Here is a 24,202-nt window from a genome sequence, read left to right on the forward strand (position 1 = left end):
TGTGGCATCGTGTAACATTGGAGCTCTTTGTCCACATTGAATCCGTTAGATATGCACTTCCGTTATGTCATGTAAACAAACCGTGTACCTATCAGCTGTGTGCTCGAGATCAGACTCGACATGTAAGCACTTAAAAGATGGGTGAGTAGCCTACTTGCTGTCTTCCTACGTTTGTAATGTACTTAATAAAACAAAAAACAAATTTTATATTGTGATATTTACTGGAAGCCACATACAGTATAGCCAACAGCAAGCAGCCTAACTTATTAGCGGTGGTCATTTACCTTATCAGAAATGTTCCTCTCGTCAGTGATCTCCCTCCAACAAGCTTCCACTTGATTTAGGTTTTTGTAGAGACAGAAGGACGTATCATAGAGATAATTCCCCATATCAATGGTGTTTTTAAGGCGACAAACAGGTATAAGTAGACGCAGGGCGTCTGAAGAAAGTTCAGCTGAAAACAGCGCTAGCAGCCGGTTAAGACACCTCTTCCATTGCCTTTCAATCCAAAATGTTGTCATATTGGTGCAGTTTTAGTCTTCTTGAGAGACAACTCTGTCATGTCTCCTCTCGTCAGCCCAAAAACTGATGCTGGATTTAGCACTGTGACCCTATCAGCACAGGTTGCTGATGTAGGCTACTTTTTGATTTTCCAGAACGTGTCGTAATGTCAAATGTCAAGGTTCAGCCGGTTTACATAAAGTCAAATCGGTTTAAGCTCGTAGACCAGCAAAACCAGTAATCGACCCAACTCTAGTATCACAATATCATGGTATACCAGTATATCTACAAAGTCTCATTGTATTAGTTTTAATACCATGAAAAATACAAACACTCGTCTTTCTGTTAAACTGATACAGAGATGCTGCATTGGGGCGATGTGCTGTAGTGCACAGCTGGCGCCACCAGATGTCAGTCTCTACTAGTTGGACAGGCAGCTGAAAGACTAGAGACGGTTTTGGTTAGTTGAATAAATGAAGTGTGCTTTACAATCAGTTAACAAGGCAATTAAGCTATGTTTCCCCCTGTTTGCAATCTTAATGCTTAGCTAAGCTAAGCAGCTTCTGGCTGTAGCTTCATTTTAAGCATACAGCCATGAGAATCTTTTCTTACCTTGGCAATAAAGCATATTTCCCAAAATGTCAAACTATTGCTTCAGTTCTTTCATATCATCATTGAAATGATAAAAGTAGAATTTAAGTAGGCTAGCTAAGTTTAGTTTAGTTTAAAAGTGAAAGGTGATAAGTATCACTGCTGTATCACAGAAAATGAACAATGTTTATAATTTACCAGAGATGTGGACTCGAGTCACGCGACTTGGACTTGAGGAAGTCTCAAGTCATGAATTTGTTGACTTAGACTTGACAGAATCAAAAAAGACTTATAACTCTTTGACTTAAATGCCACTTGGACTTGAGCCTTATGACTTGAAAATACTTGATACCTCCCCCAACTCCAAACATTCAAAACTATGTTATTTAAAAAGTGTACCACAACTATATTCACTTCCCTTAATTTCCTGAATCTACTAACACTACCAGCAATCACACTTAATTCTCCAGATTTTCATTGTTTGATCAATCTGAAAGCATCAAATCAAGCTGCTAACTAACGTTACATCACTGAGCGCCAGTTGGAAAAAAAATTAGCCTTTCCCAAACGACAAATTGCAATATGCAAAACGTGCAGGTCTAAAATTACAGATGGAAATGCAACAACTTTTTAGCTTCGTTCAACATTTGAAGTCGAGGATAATATTAACATAGTTAATGAGCTTGTGCCTAGCTAAAGTTATGACTCTGTTAACATGGTTACATTTGGTTTATGACTTGTTTGGGACTCGAAACTCAAAGTTCAGGACTTCGGACTTGCCTGTCTTGACTTGGGACTTGACTGCAAGGACTTGACACTTACTTGTGACTTGCAAAACAGGGACTTGGTCCAAACTCTGTACCTTACACATTTTGCTATGGATTAAATCATTAGCCCACTAACACTGTGCATGTGGAAACATGAGCCTTCTGGACAGAATCACATCTGTTAACTCCCTCTCTTCTGTCTGTGTGTGAGAGGAGTACCGTCATTGATAAAGAAGCCAGATCTCCCTGCAAATGACTTCCCTGTTACGTCATCTGTCAGTATCAATTAACCTCCAGCCGCTAAGTCTGAAGAGGTCTGAAGCCAAGCTCTGCTGAAGCCAAGAGCTGCAGACAGTGAGGATAATCAGGGGAAGTGTTGCTGAAAAGCCAGAAAAGTAGACACACTGCAGCTTTGAATCCTGTGTCATATGGGAAAATCAATGCAGTGAATGTGGAAGATGAAAGGCGTGACCAGGTCTGTCTAATAATCAGTTTAAGTGATTGGTGTCTTTATTTGGCCAGTAAATTCACACCATTTTAAAAATGGCAGCTGACTGTGTGTATTTAGCTGTCTCCACTATCACCACCACTTACTACCTGTGTTCCTATGGTAACGGAGAACGTACTCCCTGGCACTTCAAAATAGCGTCAATGTCTTAGGTCTGTCACTGAGGTGCTTTTGCAGTGGAACCCCTGCAGATTGATGTGGATAGGAAATTTCTGCCATTAAACGCTAAGTGTTTCTCAGCTACAGCTATGAAACTAAAACAGCTTCTTTCACAGAATGTGCAGTGTGACAACATTCATTTAAGTCAATGGATAAGTATGGTGTCAATGGTTATGAATGCAGATCATATTTACAATACATCTTCTTCAATCTCTGACAAATGGTTTTTAGTTTGTTAAGATTTTTCCTTTTCTCTTTTCACTCAACTGTCCATAATCTGGAGCACACAGATCATTTTTGTTTTCTATTATCATCAGTGACAGCAGGATCACTATTGGGCCACTATCCCAAACAGTGCCCCCATGCAGCCAGCCAAACTGTACAGCCAGGGTCCATATGGTCCTCCTGCCCTCTGTCTTACCCTCCTCCCATTTTATTTTCACCCCAGCCTCTGTTCCCAGTAAGTGATCAGCCACACATGCAGCATGTTCAAGGCCAGGGGTTGCACTGTATATCTTTGTACTTACTGTACGTACTGGAATTTGGGGTATGGCTGCACCAGACGATTATTTTTTCAATCGAAATAATGTTTTTGATCTATAAAATGTTAATGGTGAAAAAACTGTGAGAAAATAGTGAAATCTTATCACAACATTTTCAGAATCTAGAGAATAAGACAAACACATCCTCATGTTTGTGAAGTTGGAACCAGCAATGTTTGGTATTTTTATGGGGAAATTACCTCTGTCTATCAACAGCTATTAAGATAATGCCCATTAATTTCCTGACTGTCGACTAATTGAGTAATCTAATCATTTTTTTGGCTCTAATTGTGGTGCTATGGATTGGTGCAGCATAACATTAGAGCATAGTAAGATTTGATTCTGTCATTAAAATAGTAATGTAATGGATTGCCATTACAATATCTGTACAACCTAATCAAATATTAGCTGGTGCTGTATTATCAGGGTGATTACAAACTACCATAAAACTCACAATTTTAATTTCAATTATGATAAAGTTTCCTCTCATTAGTCGTGTAAAGATGCCATGTTTTTCAGAATAGAAGTAATCTTACGTCATGACCAAATATGACCAGCACTTAAGATATCAATGCACTCACAATGATGTGCATAGGCTATCATGAAGATAAGAGAGGATCCGCAGCAGTAAAAGCACCCTCCAGGAGAAATAAGTAAAGTAAGGACAGTAGTTTCTCACTTCAAAGATCATGCTGAGAAATGTAGTAGAAACCATAACATATGATTCTACAAAGCCAATGTTACCACGTTACAGTTGTGTCTAAACTGTGTGTTTTGCAGTAGTGGCTGTATAGGCAGGCAGGTGTTGGTCCAGTGCACCCTGACTACTAAATTGAATTCCTGCCTGGTCTGACTTTGTGCTGTGCGGCGTTCTGCTCCTGTTTGTCTTAAGCTGCCCTCTCCTCTCCATTTCAGCTTTCGCAAATACACGGTGTGTTAGAACAAAGTCTAGGTTCTCTGTCAGACCAGCAGGGGCTGCTTGGATGTTTCTGCCTGGTCGCCTTCCAGGTGCCCACCAGACTGTAACCGAGGCCCGGGCTTGGGAGTGGAGGCTGTGTGTGCGTATGAAGGGGGGGGGGGCAATGGGGAAGCAGGCGGGGCAGGCCGGCTACTCCGACCCCTCAGAGCTCCATCTGGACTGTGGGGGGCTGTCATTTAGAAGTGCAGGGCCTGAGCGGAGGAGCAAATTGCTTTTTAATCGATCATATTCCCAGTAAAAGCCACTCCCAGCAGCCACTTGCCTACTTTCCATTCTATTTATGGAAGCTGCCTGCCTCTGACTTCTGTATATGTGCTGTGTGTGTGTGTGAGGGAGAGAGACAGAAAAAATAGACAGTAGGGGTGAGTTTTGTTGACCACTTCAAGTCAGTAAAAACGGAATCGTGTTTTCCATTCTTCTTAAGTCTAGCTTTGTGTGTGGATGTGTTTTTGCTCATTAAAATCAGAGTACTACAAGGACCTTGCGATACTCGTGTGGTTATAGACGATATGAAGGCTGATAGCAAGCTGTTCCTTTGTATCTGAGGAAGGCAGTGATTCTAGGGCAATGAAACATGAGCATCAGACAGTGCTCTATTAACAACAAAAAGAAAACCCTCCCCACCATTAAACACCACAGAGCTACAGTCAAACATGTCATGTGCTTTTATAGAAGCCCAACAATGCTGTAATGTGATCGTTTTCCCAGCTCCAGTTTCTTGCATCTATTTTCAGTCTGATGCCCAGTGTTGAGTCTCACACTAACAGGCGCTACTGTGAAGCGTGCATGGGTAATAAATTATGACTCAGCCCAATGCCGCCGCTGATTGTTGGATCCATTTTCTAAGATGCCGTTGTTTCTAACTAATCTGCCCCTTGGGGCTCTTGAAAAGGAAGTTTAAGTCCGTATTTGCTTGCTCTGTAGAACAATTTTTTTTGTTCTTTTCATAAAGCATTGAATCACCCCCTTTGTAAAAACAAAAAAAAAAGCTTCAGCTGTAATGGTGTCACATAAAAGATCCTGCAGAATGAGCAATACCATTGAATGAGGCCGCCGCTTGCAAGCACTCCTGTCAGTTTTCCTTTGCAGGCCTCCCAGGAATTGTAAATGTCGTCACATTTTCAGCAAGACAGGCTTTTACTAGACGCTGAAAATGAGTTTTTGGGTGTGCTTTTCCTTCACTGCAATGCACCAGAAAATGTTGGACTATTTTATATGATTTGTACAAATTACAAAGACTTAAATTAGAGGATAGCACAGTTATGAAATCTCTGTCATAATTATTTGGAAGCTTATCTGTTTTTTACTTTGTTTCAGCAACGCTGTGGTTAACTTGGTTATGGTTAGGAAAAAAATCGTGTTTTGAATTAAACTACCTGGTTTTAGGTAAAAAAAAAAAAAAAAAAGCAGGGATGTCTCAGTAAAAAACAACATTGTTCATGGCACTATTCCCACTGGAAAAAAAAGCAATGGGTTGCTAAAAAACACCCACGCTTTGGGAGCAAAAAACGTTGCAGGAAACACAGCGACAGGTCCCTGAAAAAGCTGCTGGAAAAAGATCCAGGGATTGCTAAGAACATCCACATTTGGTGGCTAAAGAGCTGCTGGAAACACAGCAATGACTGCCTGAAAAACAACTGGTTTTGTTGGTGTCATGCCTTCAACCACCCATCCACCTACTTATGACAAAATTAGCTCATACACTTTGTCATTTTAGAAACATTGATGTGAAAAATGCGCAAATGGAACGTATTCATGGCAGAAACCTACAATGCCAAGATTTTCTTCTTGTCACTGGGCTGAAGTAACACTGGCAAATTGTGAAACATAAGTGCATTATATGTGCTGTAGAATTGTTGAAGACTGGTGAGGATTTCGTTATTTGATTGTGTTTTATGTATTTGCTCATGTCTTGTATAGTTGCAGTGCGTTGAGCTTTCAGGGATATGTTCTTAGATTCTCCTGCTTGTGTCCTTTCACATGTTAAGTAGCCTATAGTGCTCAGCAAACACAGTTAAAGGAGTAGGAGTAAAGAGAGAAAGAGAGGAAGGATAGAGAGGTACGTCAGGTACTCAGCTGGAGGTCCTGCATTTTCTCTGTCAGTATCTTGTCATGGTCTCGCCCCCTGACCAAACAGGACGTGAGACTCACCACCCCATGCTGCTGTCTGGGTCTGTTGCTGTCCTCATGCGCCTCTCATAGCTTTTATTCAGGCAGTTCTCTGTTGTGTACCTCTCATCTTTTCATGCTGGGTGTGTTTTCTACCATGAAGGTTCTCCAGCACCTTTTCCTATTCAGACTAGTGACAGACTCATGCAGTGAATGTTTGTCTTAAATTATAAATCTGATAGCTGCCAGTCAATATTGTCAATCTCTTATATGGTGGAGCCTCTTTTTTAACAACAGCCTGTCAGTATGTTGATGTTATTATCAATATAACATGTTGGGCCAGAGAAAGTGTGTGGAAGGGCTTCACTCAGCAGCTTCAGGATGTAAAATGTGCAGTAAAACCTGCCTCACCCCGCCCGAAGCCAACAGGAAAATAATTATCTGGCTTAACTCAATTAAGGTGATAGTTTTGATTCACTGCAGTTAAAGTGGATTCTGATTGTGAAAAAATTGTCCCAATCGTCATGGAAATATCTCAAATCAGACCTGCAGCATACTCCTCAAGATATTCCAGACACACAGATTTAAATGCACTGCTCTATCAGTAATGGAGTGATGCAGGAATAAGTCCTAAAACATGTAAATTAGTCAGCATTTTTGCACGTCATAGGCATGTGGCGTAGTTCATTTATAGACTAACATTAGCTTTTTACTTCTGGTGACTGCATTTACGCTTTAAAAACATAATCTTGCTGAACAAAACGTGTAAGTAGTATGAACTTATTTTGAGAAATTTGACAGAACTTATTTTCTGCAATAATGCAAGAATCCAATGGAAAAATCCCACAGGCTTTTTGAGGAGGGAACTACTGCGATGTTAACTTCCAGGCCAGCCTACAATAAAATGTTGTCCCTGCTGCACTTTATATGTAGTATATTCTAAGATGATGAATAAATGATAATCTATTAGATCTAATGCAGGTATACCTGTGAGATCTGTATTCTTTAATTGCAAATATCTCTCTCTTTAAGGTCTCAAAGATCACTGACAGGACTCCTAATTGGAGCGTGATGTTTTCTGTGCCATTGATAAGTGTTTCTCTCATTGGTTTGTAATGCAGTAATATGGCTTAATTAATCAACATTGTCACATAATCATCATGGGCAGAGAATGACAATTGTAGTTTTGCATTGATCCTAATTTAATCAGAGAGATATTTCAGTTTTATTGTTCATACAGATGTTCTAGGTAGTTGGTAGGTAGTATGGTCATGTTATATTCTCCACAGGGATTTTGGACTGCATACCAAATAGTAGTAATGGATATCTGACTTTGCTTCTCAAGTCTTGTCCATTATACACTGTAAACATTTCCCATATGCTTTGTCACATTAATACAGCTGGTATTTTCCTCTATTAAAAGGAAATTTAAAAATTCTAAAGTTTGACATTTTGGGAAATACGCTTATTTACTTTCTTGCTGAGAGTCAGATGAGAGGATTGGTGCCTCTTTCATAGGTATCAGTCTTCTCATCTAACTCTCAGCAAGAAAGCAAATAAGCGCATTTCCCAAAATGTCAAACGTTTCCTTTTAATGCTCACTGTATATTTACAGGCTTTACACGGATATCTAAAATGTCGTCCTCTCTTTTGTTCAGGTGCAGCATCTCAAGTGTGGTGGCTCTGGGGTGATAAATGTCAGCCTGTCCTGCTATTTGTATGGGTCTGTCTCCTCAACCAAAGGTAAGTTCATCCTCCTCTCAAACAGGGGTGTTGTGGTTTACTGTTACCAGTGGATTTATATAACAGGTGCTGCACTCACAGCAGTGGTCAGACTTTATTCTCAAATACTAATCTCATCTGCAAATGTGCCCAAAGTCCCCAGAAAGCTGTTATGAACGGCACATCAAGTAAGAGTCAAAATGATGGATTACAGACACGACATGTGGTTAAATGACAGGCTCAAACATTTAGACTGAGAAAATGGATGACTTTGATGTCTTGTTTAATGACATTCTTAGGTGATTTTTTTTTTAATTTAAAAAACCTGACACGTAGTTGTTTTCTAGCTTGGATTATCTGAGTAGCTAATACCTCTTTTGGCACATTTGGTCCCAGTCTGCCACTGAGAATGAAGTGAACAAGTTAGTTCTTTGTGCTGCCCCACTTAACATCCATAAAAACAGATTTAAAGCAATAGACACAATCTCCACTGTTACATCCTATTTTGGGATTTCTTACACAGATCCTGCCGTATGTGCCCAAGATGTGCCCAAGATCTTTTCAACAACTTTCTTGGGTTGCCCTCGCTTTCACTGTCTTCCAAAGCACTGATGTTGTTCTTTCAAAGAGGTAAAGTTTTGTTGCCACCTGACAAACAACTCACGCCTTGATGTTGGTTGCCCGGGAGCTGTAAACTGAAGTTGAACCTATTCGTGGAAGCTCTGTTCCCCCCCCCCCCAAAAAAAAAGTTCAGCAAAACGGTCAGGCTTTTCTTCGGTCACTTTGACAAGAAGACTCTCTTTAGCTGTTGATTTACAGGAACGCTGAGTCGCCACATTATGTTGTTCCTTTTTTGCCACTGAGGTTAATCTTGTTTGTGGCAGCTAAAACTGGTCATTTGAGTAGTTTGGCTGATGAAAACGTGGATCCCAGCTCCAGGTCATGTTTTGTTTCTGTCTCGGTCTTGTACTTTTTGTTTAATGGGACTGAGCTACAGTGCTGGCTGTTCTTGAGGGAGCAGTACATCACTGGAGCTGCATCTGTTCATCTCAACTTGGAGTTATGGCCTGGCCTCAGATGAGATATCAGCTTTAAGACTTGACATGAGGGGAAAATTTAAAGACTTGCAAAAAAAAAAAAATCACACAAAATGGCAAAGACAGCCAAGCTCTGACATGCAGTTATTGAAAGCACTGGTACGGGAGATTAACCCAACTCCACCACCTCCCTCAGGCTATGATTCTCCCCCGGTCGGTGCCTTCTCCACTATTCCCCTGAGAGGCAGGGCTTCTGGGACAGACCCGCTGAGTAATTCCTTTACTATCATCTGCTGCCTCACTGCCTGCATTTAACAGTCTACAACTTACAGCAAAAATGTTGTTAGTTTGTTTATGACTTCATATTTTTCTAACTCTCCTAAGCCCTCAAAATCCTTCCTTTATGATTCATCAAGGTGGGAATAAGTGGCCATCTGTGGACTGACTGTTTATTGGCTTTAAGAGGTCAAATCACGGACACACACTCAATTGCTCCTTAAGCACCCCACTGTTCAAGCAGGAGTCATTCTGTGGATGATGTTTGAGAACTTTTTGAATTAGAGCCTGCACATTATTTATCGTAACAATTTTTATTCCTTCCTGGAGACCTTGTGAGAGTTCTCCTTATATAATATTGCTTTGCATAAGCAAGGTAAGGTTCTTATTACAGAGCATAACTATTTGAATAGGACTTCATCTTTTATTTTTCTGAGTGTTAACTTTAGCAGCATTTTCTGTTTTACTCACTGAAAGATCAAGATGACCAAATAAGATAAGATAAGATAAGATATACTTTATTTGATCCCACAGGGGGGAAATTCAAGGATCACAGCAGCACAAGACAAAATCAAAGGACATTAAATAGAATAAGATTAAAGATTAAAAAAAAATAAATAAAAATGAAAGATAATGATAGATAAATAAAATTGCTACATCAGATGAATAAAGTGACTAAAAAATGTCAGACAGTGATAATATTGTGACAATATTGTGGGGTTAACTGGTGGTGCTCTCACAAGATATTTACACAATGTGATTTTTGATAAATAATCACCAGTAATGTGGATACAATGACTAAGTGGGTAAAGGCAAATAATAGAACAGCCAGAACAGTCTGGTATGTACATCACTTTCACAATATTATGATGTCCAAAATCTAAGATGATATCTCGTCTCATATCAGCACACTGATATAATATTTATATATTGCCCAGCCCTAGTCAGTGGTGCCTCCAGAAATGTTTCATGGGGGTGGCTAGAATGGGCAGCTGAAAATCTTTGGGTGACACACCAAAAACAAAAGCCTTAACTGAATTTCAGGAATTCTTTTATGCTGTTGGAGTATATAGACTAGTTAAAAACTGTGTTAAAGGTTGAGTGTGTAGCAGCTAGTGTTATCCAGTGGTGAGGCTGCAGATATCAACTGAAATTTCTCCCATGTGCCAAGCGTGAAGGAGAACCAGGAAACAGGTAGCCAATGCTATAGAGGGAATCTACAGCCAGTGTTTGGTTTGTCCATTCTCGCCTACTATAGAAACAACATGCCGAACTCCATAAAAGAGGACCCACTCCCTATCTAGATATACTCGGCTCATAGTTTCAGGTGATTAAATACAAACGAAAACATAGTTCTGAAAATTGTATTCTCTTTCTGCCAATATATCACCCGTAATCCTACACACTGGACGTAAAAGAGTAAGGAACTGCATACTGATATACTTTGTGTTATTATTTTACAGTTAATGTTACTAAAATAACAGAAAATAACACATTTATACTGCATGCAAGAAACTACATGTTTTTTTCCCCAAAAACTGCATGGGATTAGCATAAAATGGGCATGCCTGTTTAGGGGAGACTCGTGGTTACCCTGAATCCATTTGAGGTGAGGGTTCAAAGGACCCCTCACCAAAAATGGCCATGCCAGTTTTTTCCTTGCCAGAATTTCCAAACTTTGGAGCATTATTGGACCCCTTTCTGACAAGCTAGCATGACATTATTGGTACAAAGATACTCCTAACTTTGCCCCAGCTTAGAAGCACATCACAGCAACAACGCCAGTAGGGGGCAGCAATTGTATCAGGTTGGCCATGGCCTCCCCTGGCCACCCTTTGGGAGTGCCACTGGCCATAGACCAAATCATGTACTTGTTTACAGTTATAAAATAAATAATAATGTTGTGCTCTTTGTGTTATTGAATCTCTCATTCTCTCTGTAACTAGCGACCAACACGCAGCTGCTGTTTGTATTTGAGTATATGATCACAGCTGAATGGCATCTTCTCCAGAGAGATTTTTCTCTTTAAATACCACATTCCGCGTGCCCTTTCTCAGGAAAACTTCAGCAACAGCTCTTTGGTTATAATGTTCGTCTCAGCTTTAATTAGAACAACAGGCTTAGCGTGTAACCATTAACAAATAAACGTTGGTCAGAGAAGGTTAAGTGCAGCGACATAAGGACGGTGCAGTTATCCATCCGAGTGTCCCGCCTCTCAAATCAAGGCAATTTTATCCCTGAATCCTTGGCCCTCCAAAATGGCATCTGTTTAATTAACTCTCTGGAGCCTCAATAAGAAAGGCCATTTTAATAGAGCGGGAATGCATATTAATCTACTGGCAAGGGGCCAATTATGGTGGACTGTCGTTGTGTGTGCATTCATTGTGTGAACTCATATGACCTCTCCAAACCTGCACTCAGTGATTAAACTCTCTTCTCTTCAGGTTTTATGTAGTTAAACTTCAAAATATAGGAAAGAAACTTGTTAAGACTTTTATGCTGTCAGTTTAATGTAGATTTTGTTGGCATGTAACATGACAGCACAGTTTAAACTAGCATATAATGAATGATTAACACATTATTGTTTTCTTTGGTGAAAAATTAGAACAGTAGCTTGACAATGTGGAATTGACTTAATGGCTTGTTAATGCCCAATCAGCACACCATTCACCATAAATCCAGAGTTGGCAATGTGGCTTTGTCTCAGTAGGTAAATGCAGCTGGTGTAACTTTGCCAGTTCATAATACCTTTGCTGAAGTAGTTTGTGAGCTCAGTGCTCCACAGATGTAACCTGGAAATCCAAATATCCCAACCCCAGCAAATTCTAATTTGCACTGCACTGGGATCTGGCCCCAACGAGCAGAGCCCAGTGAATCGCCATCGGACCAATCAGATCAGTCTATCTGACAGAGGCGAGCTCTGGGTAGGAAGGGTGTATCGGTGAGGGCCAGACTCAAAATCTTTCTAGATTTGAGTCTGGATTTCCAGGCTACCACAGATGTTGTTGTGATTTTTATGAATAGAGCTGCAACAGTCAGCTGAATAACACACAGAATTTTTGTTTTTTAAGAAACTCATTTCATATTTCATTAATATTTTTAGTCATTTATCAAGCAAAATTTCCAAATACTTCCTGGTTAGGCATTCTCAGATGTGATGATTTCCTTTTGTTCCCTTTCTCACCTTCATGCGGGTGATTGGGGTGGCTGAAGGCTTTATGTTCTTGGGTTGTCCGTACGTCTGTCCATCCTTCCGTCCGTCCCCTCTTGTGAACACTCAGGGACACCTTGAAGGAATTTCTATAAATTTGGCACAAACATCCTGTCGGACTCAAGAATGAACTGATTAGAATTTATTGGTCAAAGGTCAGTGTGACCTCACAAAACATGTTTTTGGCCATAAATCAAGAATAGTGTGCTAATAATGACGAAATTTTACACAAATGTCTGATAGGATAAAATGCTCAACAGATGACATTTTACAGTATATACAAAAGGTCATAGGTCAGCTTCACTGTGACATCATAATGTTCTGCAAAAACAGTTTGCCGGCCATTACTCAATGTCATATCGCAGGGACAGAGGGGGAGACATTTGGTGACACTAATCTTGGGTGCCCACCTTGAAACTGTGCTGATGGTATAGATCCTCTGCACTGCCGGGGGAAGATGTGTGTGAAGCCTCCATGTTTTCACATACATGGATGTAAACTGTAACTGCAACTTCATGGGTAAGGCAAGGCAGTAATTCTAGTTTGTTATGTGTGATGCTAACAAGTATCCTGTTCATGAGAGATATGCCTGAGTCAGTAAATAGCAGCACCGTAATAGATACTGGCCTCCCGTCCGTCTGTGCTTCACCCAACACACCACAGTGCAGAGACAAAGGGCTGCTTAACTAGTCAGTTTGAGTGGTGTCTGAGCTCAGTCACATGTACCTACCTACCTGTAGACTTAAGCAGAAAAAACTGACACAAACAGTAGCTAGGCAGTAACTATGCTATTTAGACTTTCAGTTCCCACTGGGGTCACCCTTGCTTATGCTATTTTGGATAAAAGTGTTCACCAAATAGCATACATTATAAATTGGCTCAGCTCTGTCGTGCTCTCCAGCTGAGTGAAAATGAAAATTGTTCCAAAAAGTTTTGAAGCTACTTTTCCTGACAGTGGTGTTGAATGTGCAGAGGAGGACTTTTAATAAGGCAGCCTCAGCTAGGAGTCACACAGACTGTCTCTAAGGGCCAGCAGGACTACAGCCATGAACTCCAAGCTTTCTCACTAATGCTCTACTTTATTCTCTCTGTTTCTTTCTCTCACTGACACCTCTGAGAAACCGGTGTTTTGTTTTCATTTGAAGGAAGAGTGACCGCTGGCCTGCAGCCCAGTGATCCGCAGTGGCCTGTTTTACAAATAATTAAGATAGATGAGAATTTATTAAAGTTAATCACACTTTTTTTTATAGTGCAGATACACACTTTTTTTTTTTAAAATGATTTATTAACAACACTTCCACAAAAGAATTGCTACCAAGTGCCATTGAGGCCATGTTGCCTTTGAAATAATTTCTTGTCATCTAGTCTTTCAGCTTGAGGAAGTGTTCAGATCTTGTTTATCACTCATTTTGATTCATTTAGTGTCAGAACTAGCCTGAGGCCACTGTTTATCATTTTATGCACTGAGGGCATATTAATGGGCCGGGGGAAACGACTTTAATAAGTTAATGTACACCAAGTGAGAAGAGCTCTTTTATGACTGGATCTGGCACTGTGAATTGGTTGAGACGAGGGCAGAAATGGGTTTACAGCCGTGCAGTCAACTCCAGTCCACAGTTGAATTTGCAATCTTTTTAGGAAATTACAGGTTGTAATGATAAAGCCGTCAAGTTCTTCCTGTCTGCATTTACTATGGTAATCAGTCTAACCCGCCTTGTAACATGCCATTTTCAACATTTCATCTGTGGCAGAGCACGTAGAGTGAAAAAGAGGTTTTAAGCCTCCTTAGAAGATTGCATGTTTGACCTCAGAATAAATGAGAGTGGAGCTATAGGTGTGGCTGGTGTAAAGCTGATATTTGCAGAGGCTCCAGACATGGATGTGGTCGGGTTCATTTGTAACTCTGAACCGAGGTTCCTGTATATTTGCTGCACAGTCAACCTGCCACTATAAATATTCTCCTGTTCTGTCACATGTACCACATTAGGGAGACTATAGAAACTCTTTGGGACCAACTGCCCCTTTCAGAATTATATTGCATAGCATTGAGGCATATGTTTACAGCTGTTCTCAGTAATAATTATATCCCCCAGAGTAGTGGGGAGAGAATGTGCACTTAGCTCCAGTGGGCCTTGCGTCGTGGGCGACAATGGTGGGTGTTTCATTAATGGTCACAAATTATGGCGCCACCCCAGGAGGACTGCTGTCTTCAGTTTGTGACATTGCCACACTTTCTTTTACTGTGTTGCAGTGAAGTGAGTCGGTGTCAGTGATTCCCCTGAGCTTTGCCTCTGTAGTATTGGTATGGAGAGTTTGGATTCTTGGTCTGCTGGCAGAAAAGGTCACCGTCCACCCTGACTGGGTTTCTAATTTCCTCTTTCTTCGGGGCTTGAGTTTCCATCCTCACTCCTGCCTATAGGAGCAGCAATAATAATATAACAGAGCAAAGAGATTATGAATGCAGATATAGAAAATGGTTTGCAGGAAACACAACACAGCTGGATTTTTGCAGCAGATCAAGAGCATATTGAAAGTCTAAGCAATACTGAGAACTTATAAGCAGATCAACTTGACAAGTTGTTTTTGTGCCTTAAACTGCATGTAGAGCAAAAGTACTTTGTGGAAAATGTACACTATCTCAAGAAGGAAACACCCTGTTACAGTAACTCAGATCAAATAATTAGCTGTTAACATACACTCTGGTCAGAGTCCTGGCTTTAAGTAAGACAATGGGTGGCTTTGCACAGAAACTGGACAGGGAGAAACACCTGTTTTAATGTAAAACAATGTATACTGTCACTGCGTGCTTGTGGCTTATTAATGAGTACTGCAAACTTTTGTAACTCTGATATATTTCAATGGCAAACAGCAGGATGTTCCTATATGCTAATATCCAGAACAAAGGGGCTCCTGTGCTCTTAACCTGTGCAGCAGGCAAACAGCAGGAAGTTAGATATTCTAATGTTGTTTTTTGCTTACATTACAAGTGTTAAGAGAGTGCACTTAACCTGTGCGGACTGTTGATGGCCTGGGACCCACTCACATTTGATTTCTTACTACCTGCAAGATCTTGCTTTGCTGTCCGCGTTAGCATTATCACTGGTACTAGCTGTCTTTTCTCACTGGAGTTCCATGTGTCATGTTAGCGAGACAGAACTGACAGAGGTCTTTCAACAGAGAGTGTGAAAGAAGAGAGTGTAAAGAAAGTTGTGGAAATCTAAGAACGATGGCTGCGTACAAAAAGGAATTTTGCAGTTTTCCAGCAAGTTACTTGATTCCTAAATACTAGAAATGTCCATGAGAAGCTGTTGTAACATCGTGGCAATATGTTTTCTACCCCCCTGCTGTTTGTAACAAGAAACCCATCAAATATGGCATTACACTGATTTATAGAATGTCATCAGCACAGTAGAACATGTGCAGTATGAAATATATGAACTTGTGTTACACCATGACTAATTCAAAACTCATCTGATACTTTACAAATGTTGCTTTGCAGCTCAGTTGATTAAGAAAGCATCTAGGATATTGATAAGTATAAAAAAGCCCATCAAAAGAAAAATACACTGGCATGCTGCCAAGCACTTCTTACATGCTTCAAACACATTGGTTGCTATGTTATTTGCAATAATAATTAGTTACTACCACATGCTGTGGCAACGCTTGCTGTTTATTTCCAGTGTGTGCATATGATTGCAGGTAGCGCAGCGTTGCCCTTGTTGTAGTGTTTTGAGACTGTATTTGGATGCGTGGCAGTGATGCAGCAGAGGGTGGCAGCGGCAGAGAAGCGGCGAGCGTGACTAATCTGGGGATCTCCTGAGTGGTGTGTACGGCTGGCTGTCCTTCATGCCTCACGCCTCCCTGATGGGGGCCGCACACCCACTGCCTCACACGCCGATGGAAGTAGTGTTATAGATCTCAGTGCATCATTAACACATCTAGTGTAGTTTAGACTTTCATTAAAGGGCCCAGCAGGTATCCTACAAAGTTTGAGCTTCTTTTAGTGACACTTTGCTTTGTATTTTTTTGTTTCTTCTTATAGTCAGTGCAAAGTCATGAAAATACATCTGAGGCTCTGGGTGCTACAGCCAATGTATTGGCACATGAATTCTGTCCGTCTTTGTGTTCATGTGAAATCCTCATGTCGTCATACTGGCTTTTCTCTGGTTTTTAGATGTGACTTCTGACTATGAGGGTTGGTCAGGTAAGCTGGGTTGTCACTCTCATAGCAAATCAAACTGCCTTTGAATCAAAGTACAAGTAATAGACTGCACATATACAGCACTTTTCGAGTCTTTCGACCACTCAAAGCACTTGTATACTATATGTCACATTCACCCATTCACGCACACATTCACACTCTGGTAGCAGAGGATTCCATACAGGGTGCCACCTGCTACTCAGTAACCATTCACACACAATTTGGGGTTCAGTATCTTGCCCAGGGAGGCTTAGACATGTGGACTGGAGGAGCCGGGGACTGAACCAACGCTCTTCCTATTGGTGGACGACTCACTTCACCTCTGAGTCACAGCTGCCCCAAGTATATCTATGTGCACTCATAGTCACTTCTTAGGTGGCTTGACCAGGTGCTCCATAAAACACAATTGCCAGGGTGGTGGGAAGCTGGTGAGGGATTGTGTATTTATGCTCTAGCACACCCTGGTTGGTCAACATGAGCTGTGGAGAGGAAAGAGGGTGCTGTGAACCTGTTTGTGTGTCTTGACCCCCGGGTGAGTCCATTATCAACAGAAATATGCCTTCTCATATTTTTGTAAGAATATTTGAAACGATCCCAGATGGTTGGATTTTAACACTGATGCTTTAATGTGCCAGCCTTTAGATTCATTAGACAAAGTATGTACCCTTTTGTAACTGCACAGCCTTCACTTTATGAATTCACTTTTATAACTACAGCTCTTCAGAGACTTGGTAATTCTGTTTTAATGCCGCAGTTTTCATTTTGCCTGTCATTACAAAAATGGCAAAAATGATAAATGAGAACTCTGAACATAAAGCCTCGCCGTCTTATGCGCCAAAGGAGAGGAATCGGGAATGTACAGCGCCTCAGTATTAATAGGATTGCTTTGTTCTTGAAGGAAACTCAAGTTGCCTTCTTCTGATTGTCTCCCAACTGGCTTGAGCTCCTGCATGTTATACATCAGTGTGGGACTACTAATATATTCATTGGTTGTATGTGAAAGGGATAAAAATCCCCAATGCTATCCAACTGAATCAAATCTTTTTTGCACGGACTTTAATTGTAGTGCAGAGTGACAACAGACAGGTAACAAAGATCCAAGGCTTCAAATCCAAGATAACTTATGTGGTATATGCGCTTAATCTTCTGTGTCTGAGGACATTTTTGTTCTTTTGTTAAAATACGAATTATGATAAACAAGAGTAATGTGTAAATATAATACACAATATGTACAAACAAACCATCAGAAGCCACATATACCTGTATACAGAAACAGCACTGAGCCTTTGCTCTTCAGCAGAAATAACATTAATTTAAAAGTAAAAAGCTCCTCAGAAAGGCAGAACAGCACTTTATTTACATCTTCAAGGCCAATTCTGAAATCTATATATTAAGTTGCAAAGATGCTACAAACGCAGAGTAGAACTGAGGGGAACTGCAGACTCAGATGATAATTCTCTGTGGGTTTGTCACAATGAGTGGCCTCCATCACATACACTCTGCTGTGTTATCCATTGTTAAAGCTACAGTAGGTCACTTTTATTAAAAAAATAACGATATAATATGCTGTCACTATATCCTGACAGTAGTACATGAGACAGACAATCTATGGAAAAAATCATGTACCTCTGGCTCCTCCCAGGGCTCCTATTGGCATTTCTCCATGCAGAATCCACCACGCCCGAACAAAATCAACCAACCACAGCCAGGAGGAGTCTCTAATGCATGTCATACACTGCTCATGCACATGCTGCACTGCCAACAACAGTGTACACGGCAGAAGAAGAGCAATGATGAAAAGCAAGCTCAGTTAAACTGAGCCCAAGACAAAAACAAGAGTAAACATCTGAGTGTCTTTTTTGAAGTGGAGGGAGCTACAGCTACCAAAAGAATTTAAAACTGATGTTAAGTTTAGTAACTCAAGTAAAGTTAAGTCAAGTCAACTTTATTTATATAGCACTTTGCACACAAACACAGTTGATCCAAGTGCTTTAAAGCAGTGGTTCCCAACTGGTGGGTCACAGTCAAAAAGTAGGTCATGGACTGCAAGTGACTCACAAACATGTCAAGTTTGTCAAAAACACACTTTATTTTAGAGTACAGTCAGTAGTGTGGTTTCCTGCTTTAGAGCAAGTGACTTATGGACAGCTACTTGACAGAGATGGCAAACTAGCTCAATGACATGGCCAAATGCAAGTATAACAATGAATATATTAAACTGCATAGACCTTGAACTGATGAATAAGGAGAAATTTGGATCCCGTGGCTGGACCATTTTGGAATCACTGCTTCAAAGCACACACAGACAAACAAAAACATATGAAAGAAACAAACACACAAATTTGAGTGTTGCTTGCTTTTGGTCATTGGTCGTTTGTGGTTAGACATTTAATTGTATTCTGGTGGTTGTTTCTAAGCCATTCTGCTTCACGCTGAAGATATTGAGCTTCACTGAGTGAGCGAGGGAGCGGGGCTGCGCAGCGTGTGTGCGAGCAGTGATTGACACTGGAAATAAACCCACTGACAAAAAACACTAAAAATCTGTACCAAAATGATAATGTCTGTTTTAATAATAATGATAATAAATTACATTTACATAGCACACTTTCAAGTCAAATGACTTCACAAGGTGCTTCACAATCCAAGATTAAAGAACATAAGTAGCAGCGAAACAACCTAACAGGCAATCAATCAACCAAATATGTAAAAGTACAAAACAACAAGTAAATAACTAGAATAAAAACATAGGGGCAGAGAGTGGAACTCAGCCTTAACTGAAAGCAGAATAGAATAAGTAAGTCTTGAGGCTAGTTTTGAAAGTGGCAAGGGAGTCTGAGGTCCTGACGGAAACAGGCAGCTTATTCCACAAGAGTGGCCCCATAGAGGAAAAGGCACGGTGTCCCATGGTAGACAGTCTGGTGCTTGGAATAGTGAGGAGGTTTTGGCTGTTAGACCTGAGTGACTTGGATGTAGATTGAGGGGAGAGGAGGTCCTGTAGGTAGGCGGGGCCAGAATGGTTTATGGCCTTGTAGACTAACAGGAGAACCTTGTAGATTATCCGCTGGTTTATTGGCAGCCAGTGAAAGGCATGGAGAACAGGGGTGATGTGTTGAGTTTTCTGGGTTTTGGTGAGGACACAGGCAGCACTGTTCTGGACATACTGTAACCTCTGGATGGTTTTGGAGGGGAGGCCTGCCAGCAGAGCATTACAATAGTCGATGCAAGAGCTGACAAAGGCATGAACCAGTCTTTCAGCATCAATTTGGGAGAGCGAGGGTCTCAGTTTTGAGATGTTTCTCAAATGATAAAATGAGGTTTATGTGGGCATCAAAGGACAGCGATGAGTCTAACTTTACTCCCAAGCTGGTGACAAATGAAGAGAGGGGGATAGAAAGATTGTCAATAGTGATATGGGTTATTCCAGTCTGTTTAGTTTGATGAGGGTTGCCGATGAGGATGGCTTCGGTCTTGCTGCCATTTAACTGCAGGGAGTTAATACTCATCCAATGGCAAATGTCATCAAGGCATCTAGTAGCCCGAGTGAGAGCCAGATTAGAGTCAGGGGAGGTTTGAAGGTAGATCTGGGTGTCGTCAGCATACGAGTGGAATTTGATGTCATGTCTTCGCAGTATGTTACAAAGAGGGAGCATGTAGATTAAGAAGAGCAGGGGTCCCAGATCTGAGCCCTGGGGGACACCAGAGGTGACACGCCTTGTGCTAGAGTGAAATTTCCCAGCATCAGATATTCAAGCCTCCCTGAAAGGTAGGAGTGGAAGAAGTCAAGAGCCGTCCCTGCAACTCCCTCCTCCTGAAGACGCTGACACAGAATGCAATGGTCCACCGTGTCAAAAGCAGCACTCAAGTCGAGCAAAATCAGCAGACTGGGGGAACCAGAATCAGCCACTATGAGAAGGTCATTTAGAACCCTAACCAGGGAAGTCTCTGTGCTGTGGGAGGGTCTAAAGCCAGACTGGAACATCACATAAAGGTGATGAGACTGGAGGTGGTTGTGCAGCTGCTGGGTGACAACCTTTTCTAGGACCTTGGCCAGGAAGGGCAGGTTTGAGATGGGGCGGTAGTTTGAGAGAATGTCCGGGTCCAGGTTGTGCTTTTTTAGCACTGGTTTAATAGCAGCAAGTTTAAGAGGTGGGGGGACTTAAGCAGTGGACAGTGAGCAGTTTATTATCTGGGTCATGAAATGGATGGTGTTAAGGTCTATGACGCAGTTGCAAAAAAAGGACTCCTCCTGGCCCTGATTGGCTGTTTTTGTCAAGACGCGGTGTATTCTTGCAAATGCCATTAGGAATGCTTGGAAGAGCCAGAGGAACCTGATTTCTTCACAGAATATTTGTCTCATGTGCCACTGTCAGTGTCGGTAAATATGACAAAAAGTTATTTTTTATTTAAGTTACCTACTGTAGTTTTAATATAAAAATATATAAAAGTTTTAACTGTAAGAATACAAACAACATTGTATTAGAGGTGGATCAAATTGACCAAATTCCTTTATAAATTATTTCATGAAATGCTAACATTTCTTACATATCAGTCAGTAACCCACATAACTGAGCGTATGAGGAATGTGGCGTAGAAATTCTCCAAGTAAACACACACATGTCTGTAAAGATAATGTGTGAATCAGTTTGTTGCTTTTTCTTGGTCTCTTTTAAGACTTCTACTAGTACGCCGAGCTCCATCTGTTTCTCTTTTTCACTGTGTCTTTGTAGACAGAGCGACACAGTGAAGCCCGGCCAGAATAAATCTCTCTGTGCTGACTCTGCCCATGTCGGCTCCAGACACAGCCTGCTACCTTCATGCTTCTTTTTATTGTATATTTGAAACCCAAGTATCACTTTCTTCCGCCAGCTGAACTCTGTGTGCTTTCATCTGTCACGAAAGCCCTGTTTTTTTTTCTTTATGTGTATGTGTGTGCTATGAATGTACTTTTATTATGGTATTTTGGTATAATTGGCCAGTACAGTACTGTACAGTGTGTATGTGAGTGCTCAAGCATGTACACTGCATGTGTGAGTTGGGTATCATTAACTTTTAATTATATATATGTGTGTGTGTGTGTGTGTGTGTGTGTGTGTGTTTGTGAGGGGAGAGAGAGGAAGGAAGGGAGTTGAGCGTCCTGTTCTCAGGCTGCAGAAACACTTTACTGGAATGTTAATTGGTATGACTGGTCTGCCTCACAGATAACACACAAGGTCCCTTTTAATAAACCAAAGATCAGGATGTCCCACTGCCTCGCCCCACTGAGACTGAGGAGAGGAAGAGGGTCTGTGTGTGTGTGTGTGTGTGTGAGAGAGAGAGAGAGAGTGAGTGAGAGGAGGCATGGGGTGGGGTGTTTGCCGGAATCTGTCCTTTTCCTTTCCTGCCTCTCACCCACACATCTCGTCAGCTCATAACAAATAGAAAAACAGAAATATTGCAGCGCGTGAGGTGATTCACGGGGAGACTCAAGGCGCATGTATTATTAAGACTGGAGCGGCAAGGTTTTGAAGTTATGCTAATGAGGAGCCTCTCTACAAATCTAACCGTCATTTGAATCATTTCTCTGCCCGACCCTCCCTCCTCTTCTCCCCACTCTCATCAGCTCTTTTGCTTTTCCACCTTCTATCCATTCTACAAGAGTCACACATTCAAGGACGCGGTGTTGGCATGAAGCCGTGCACATGCTGTTTAAGGGAGGTGATGGTAGATTAGACAGCAGCTACAGAAAGCTCTACACAGACCTCTGACCGGAGGCTTTTCCACCCACATGCAACCTATAATAAAGAGCTCATTTTATGCTCACCTACTCAACTCTGACATATATACATCTCCCTAGAAAACACATGTAAGATGTAGAGATCTGTATGGATGCACTGTATGTACACATACATACAACCCCCTCACAATCATCTCTTTGCAATGAAACAGAACAGGATCTAATTATAAAAACACAAATGATGAATATTTATAATTCTGAGTAGTATCTATCATAAAATCAAAACACATTTAATCAGGGCAACTTGTAGAGGAATGATTTGCATCTGTGTGATGTGTTGCATGTCTGTTCGCGTGTATTAATATTTAACTGATAACCCAGTGGACGCCAAGTAAAGACTGAGTTCATGATGCTATTCAGTGTTTATACCTCAGTCTCTTATTACACTAAAACACTCCAGGATAATGCAACTACTGTTACTACTGAATTTTTCATACATATTTCTGTTAAAATCGATTCAGGTTAAGAGTGTCAGACAAACTGCATCATATTCAGCACATCAGAAAAGGTTGACTGGCGGATATCTTATCTTAAAAAAGTTAAGTAAGCCAACAAGTCAGAATGTGCAGTGGACCTAGCACATTCAGCACCCTAAGCCAAGCATAAAAAAATTCCAATGTTTTTTTCTTTTAGCATTTTTTTCTCTTCTTTTTTGCAAACTTAAAATATGCATATAACAGGTGGGTTTTTGGATGAAACATTTGTACTGTCTGGACCTGTGTTAGTGTCCCAGTCTTACCGGGACAATGGTTTGCAAGGTCACAGCTTAAAATAAAAACAGCTATCACACAATCCTACATAATGTATTGTGTGCACAGGAACAAACATACCAATCACACACACAGCCAGCTTCCCGGGCTTCAACAGCGAGGTTGTAGTCTCGTCATGGCGGTTCCTATATCATCACACTTAAGACTGTGTAAGTCTCTCTGCAGAGGCAGAATACAATGAGTTGAAATAACAACAAAACAAATCGTGTTTGGACTCTGCAACCTTCCAGTGCTTCCAGTGTCAATAAGCTCTCCCACATTAGATTTGGTGAGCTCCACAAGTTATTTTGGAGCACCAGCACTCTGACTCCTGTATTGATTTATGTGAAAGAGGCCCGGGGATTAGACTGTTGTAGACGCAGTGTAAACTTGAGGCGCTGGATGAGGCGTGCCTTGATTGTAAGTAATAAGTAAAAGCTTATTCAGAGATGCTGAGATGAATTTTGTGTGTTTGAGAGTGTGTGTGTGTGTGTGTGTGTGTGTGTGTGTGTGTGTGTGTGTGTGTGTGTGTGTGCTCACATATTCGTTATCTCTAACACTGTGTCTTTATCTTTATTTTTGTGAGACTGATATGCAGTATTTATTGTAGTTTCCCCCAACTTGTCTTAAATGGCTTCTAATCTCAGCTGCAGAGAATTCCACTGTCCCATGATATGTCAGCTGAATGCAGTTTCAGCTGCTTTCCCACAAAACTAATCATGAAATTCTTTGGAAGGCTGTTTTGAATATTGAGGACAAACTATGCAATTTCAATTCATAAGCATCAAATTTTAAAACCCTCTTTAAAATTATATCGCTTTAAACCATTCCAGATGTCCATATAACATCAGATGCCCATAAAACAGAGGGTTAAAGGGCCAGTGTGTAAAATGGGTTGAAAACATTGACATCAGTGGTCAAATTCTAGATTGCAGGGCTCACTCGCTCACCCCTCCCATCGGGTAAATGACGGTGGCCTCGTAGGGACAAAAAGCCTTGCGCACGAGTTTTTCAGGAGTAGGTCTATCTAGCGACGAGGTGAATGTTTATTTAGAAATCTAAGCCATGTTACGATAT

The 24,202-nt window shown here is 41.0% G+C and overlaps 1 protein-coding gene across 2 annotated transcripts in view; it reads left to right on the plus strand.

Moving 5' to 3' along the window:
• arvcfb (ARVCF delta catenin family member b) overlaps positions 1-24,202 on the plus strand; it is a 264,389-nt gene that overhangs the window by 49,699 nt on the left and 190,488 nt on the right. The window contains exons 2-3 of one of the 2 annotated variants that reach the window (XM_050050471.1): positions 7,815-7,899; positions 8,402-8,508. The gene's annotated coding sequence lies outside the window, so the exon portion shown is untranslated. The remainder of the gene's footprint in view (positions 1-7,814; positions 7,900-8,401; positions 8,509-24,202) is intronic. The other variant, XM_050050470.1, reaches the window with a different exon arrangement.

Source organism: Epinephelus moara, chromosome 8 (genome assembly GCF_006386435.1).
Source record: "Epinephelus moara isolate mb chromosome 8, YSFRI_EMoa_1.0, whole genome shotgun sequence".
NCBI classification, from domain to species: Eukaryota; Metazoa; Chordata; class Actinopteri; order Perciformes; family Serranidae; genus Epinephelus; species Epinephelus moara.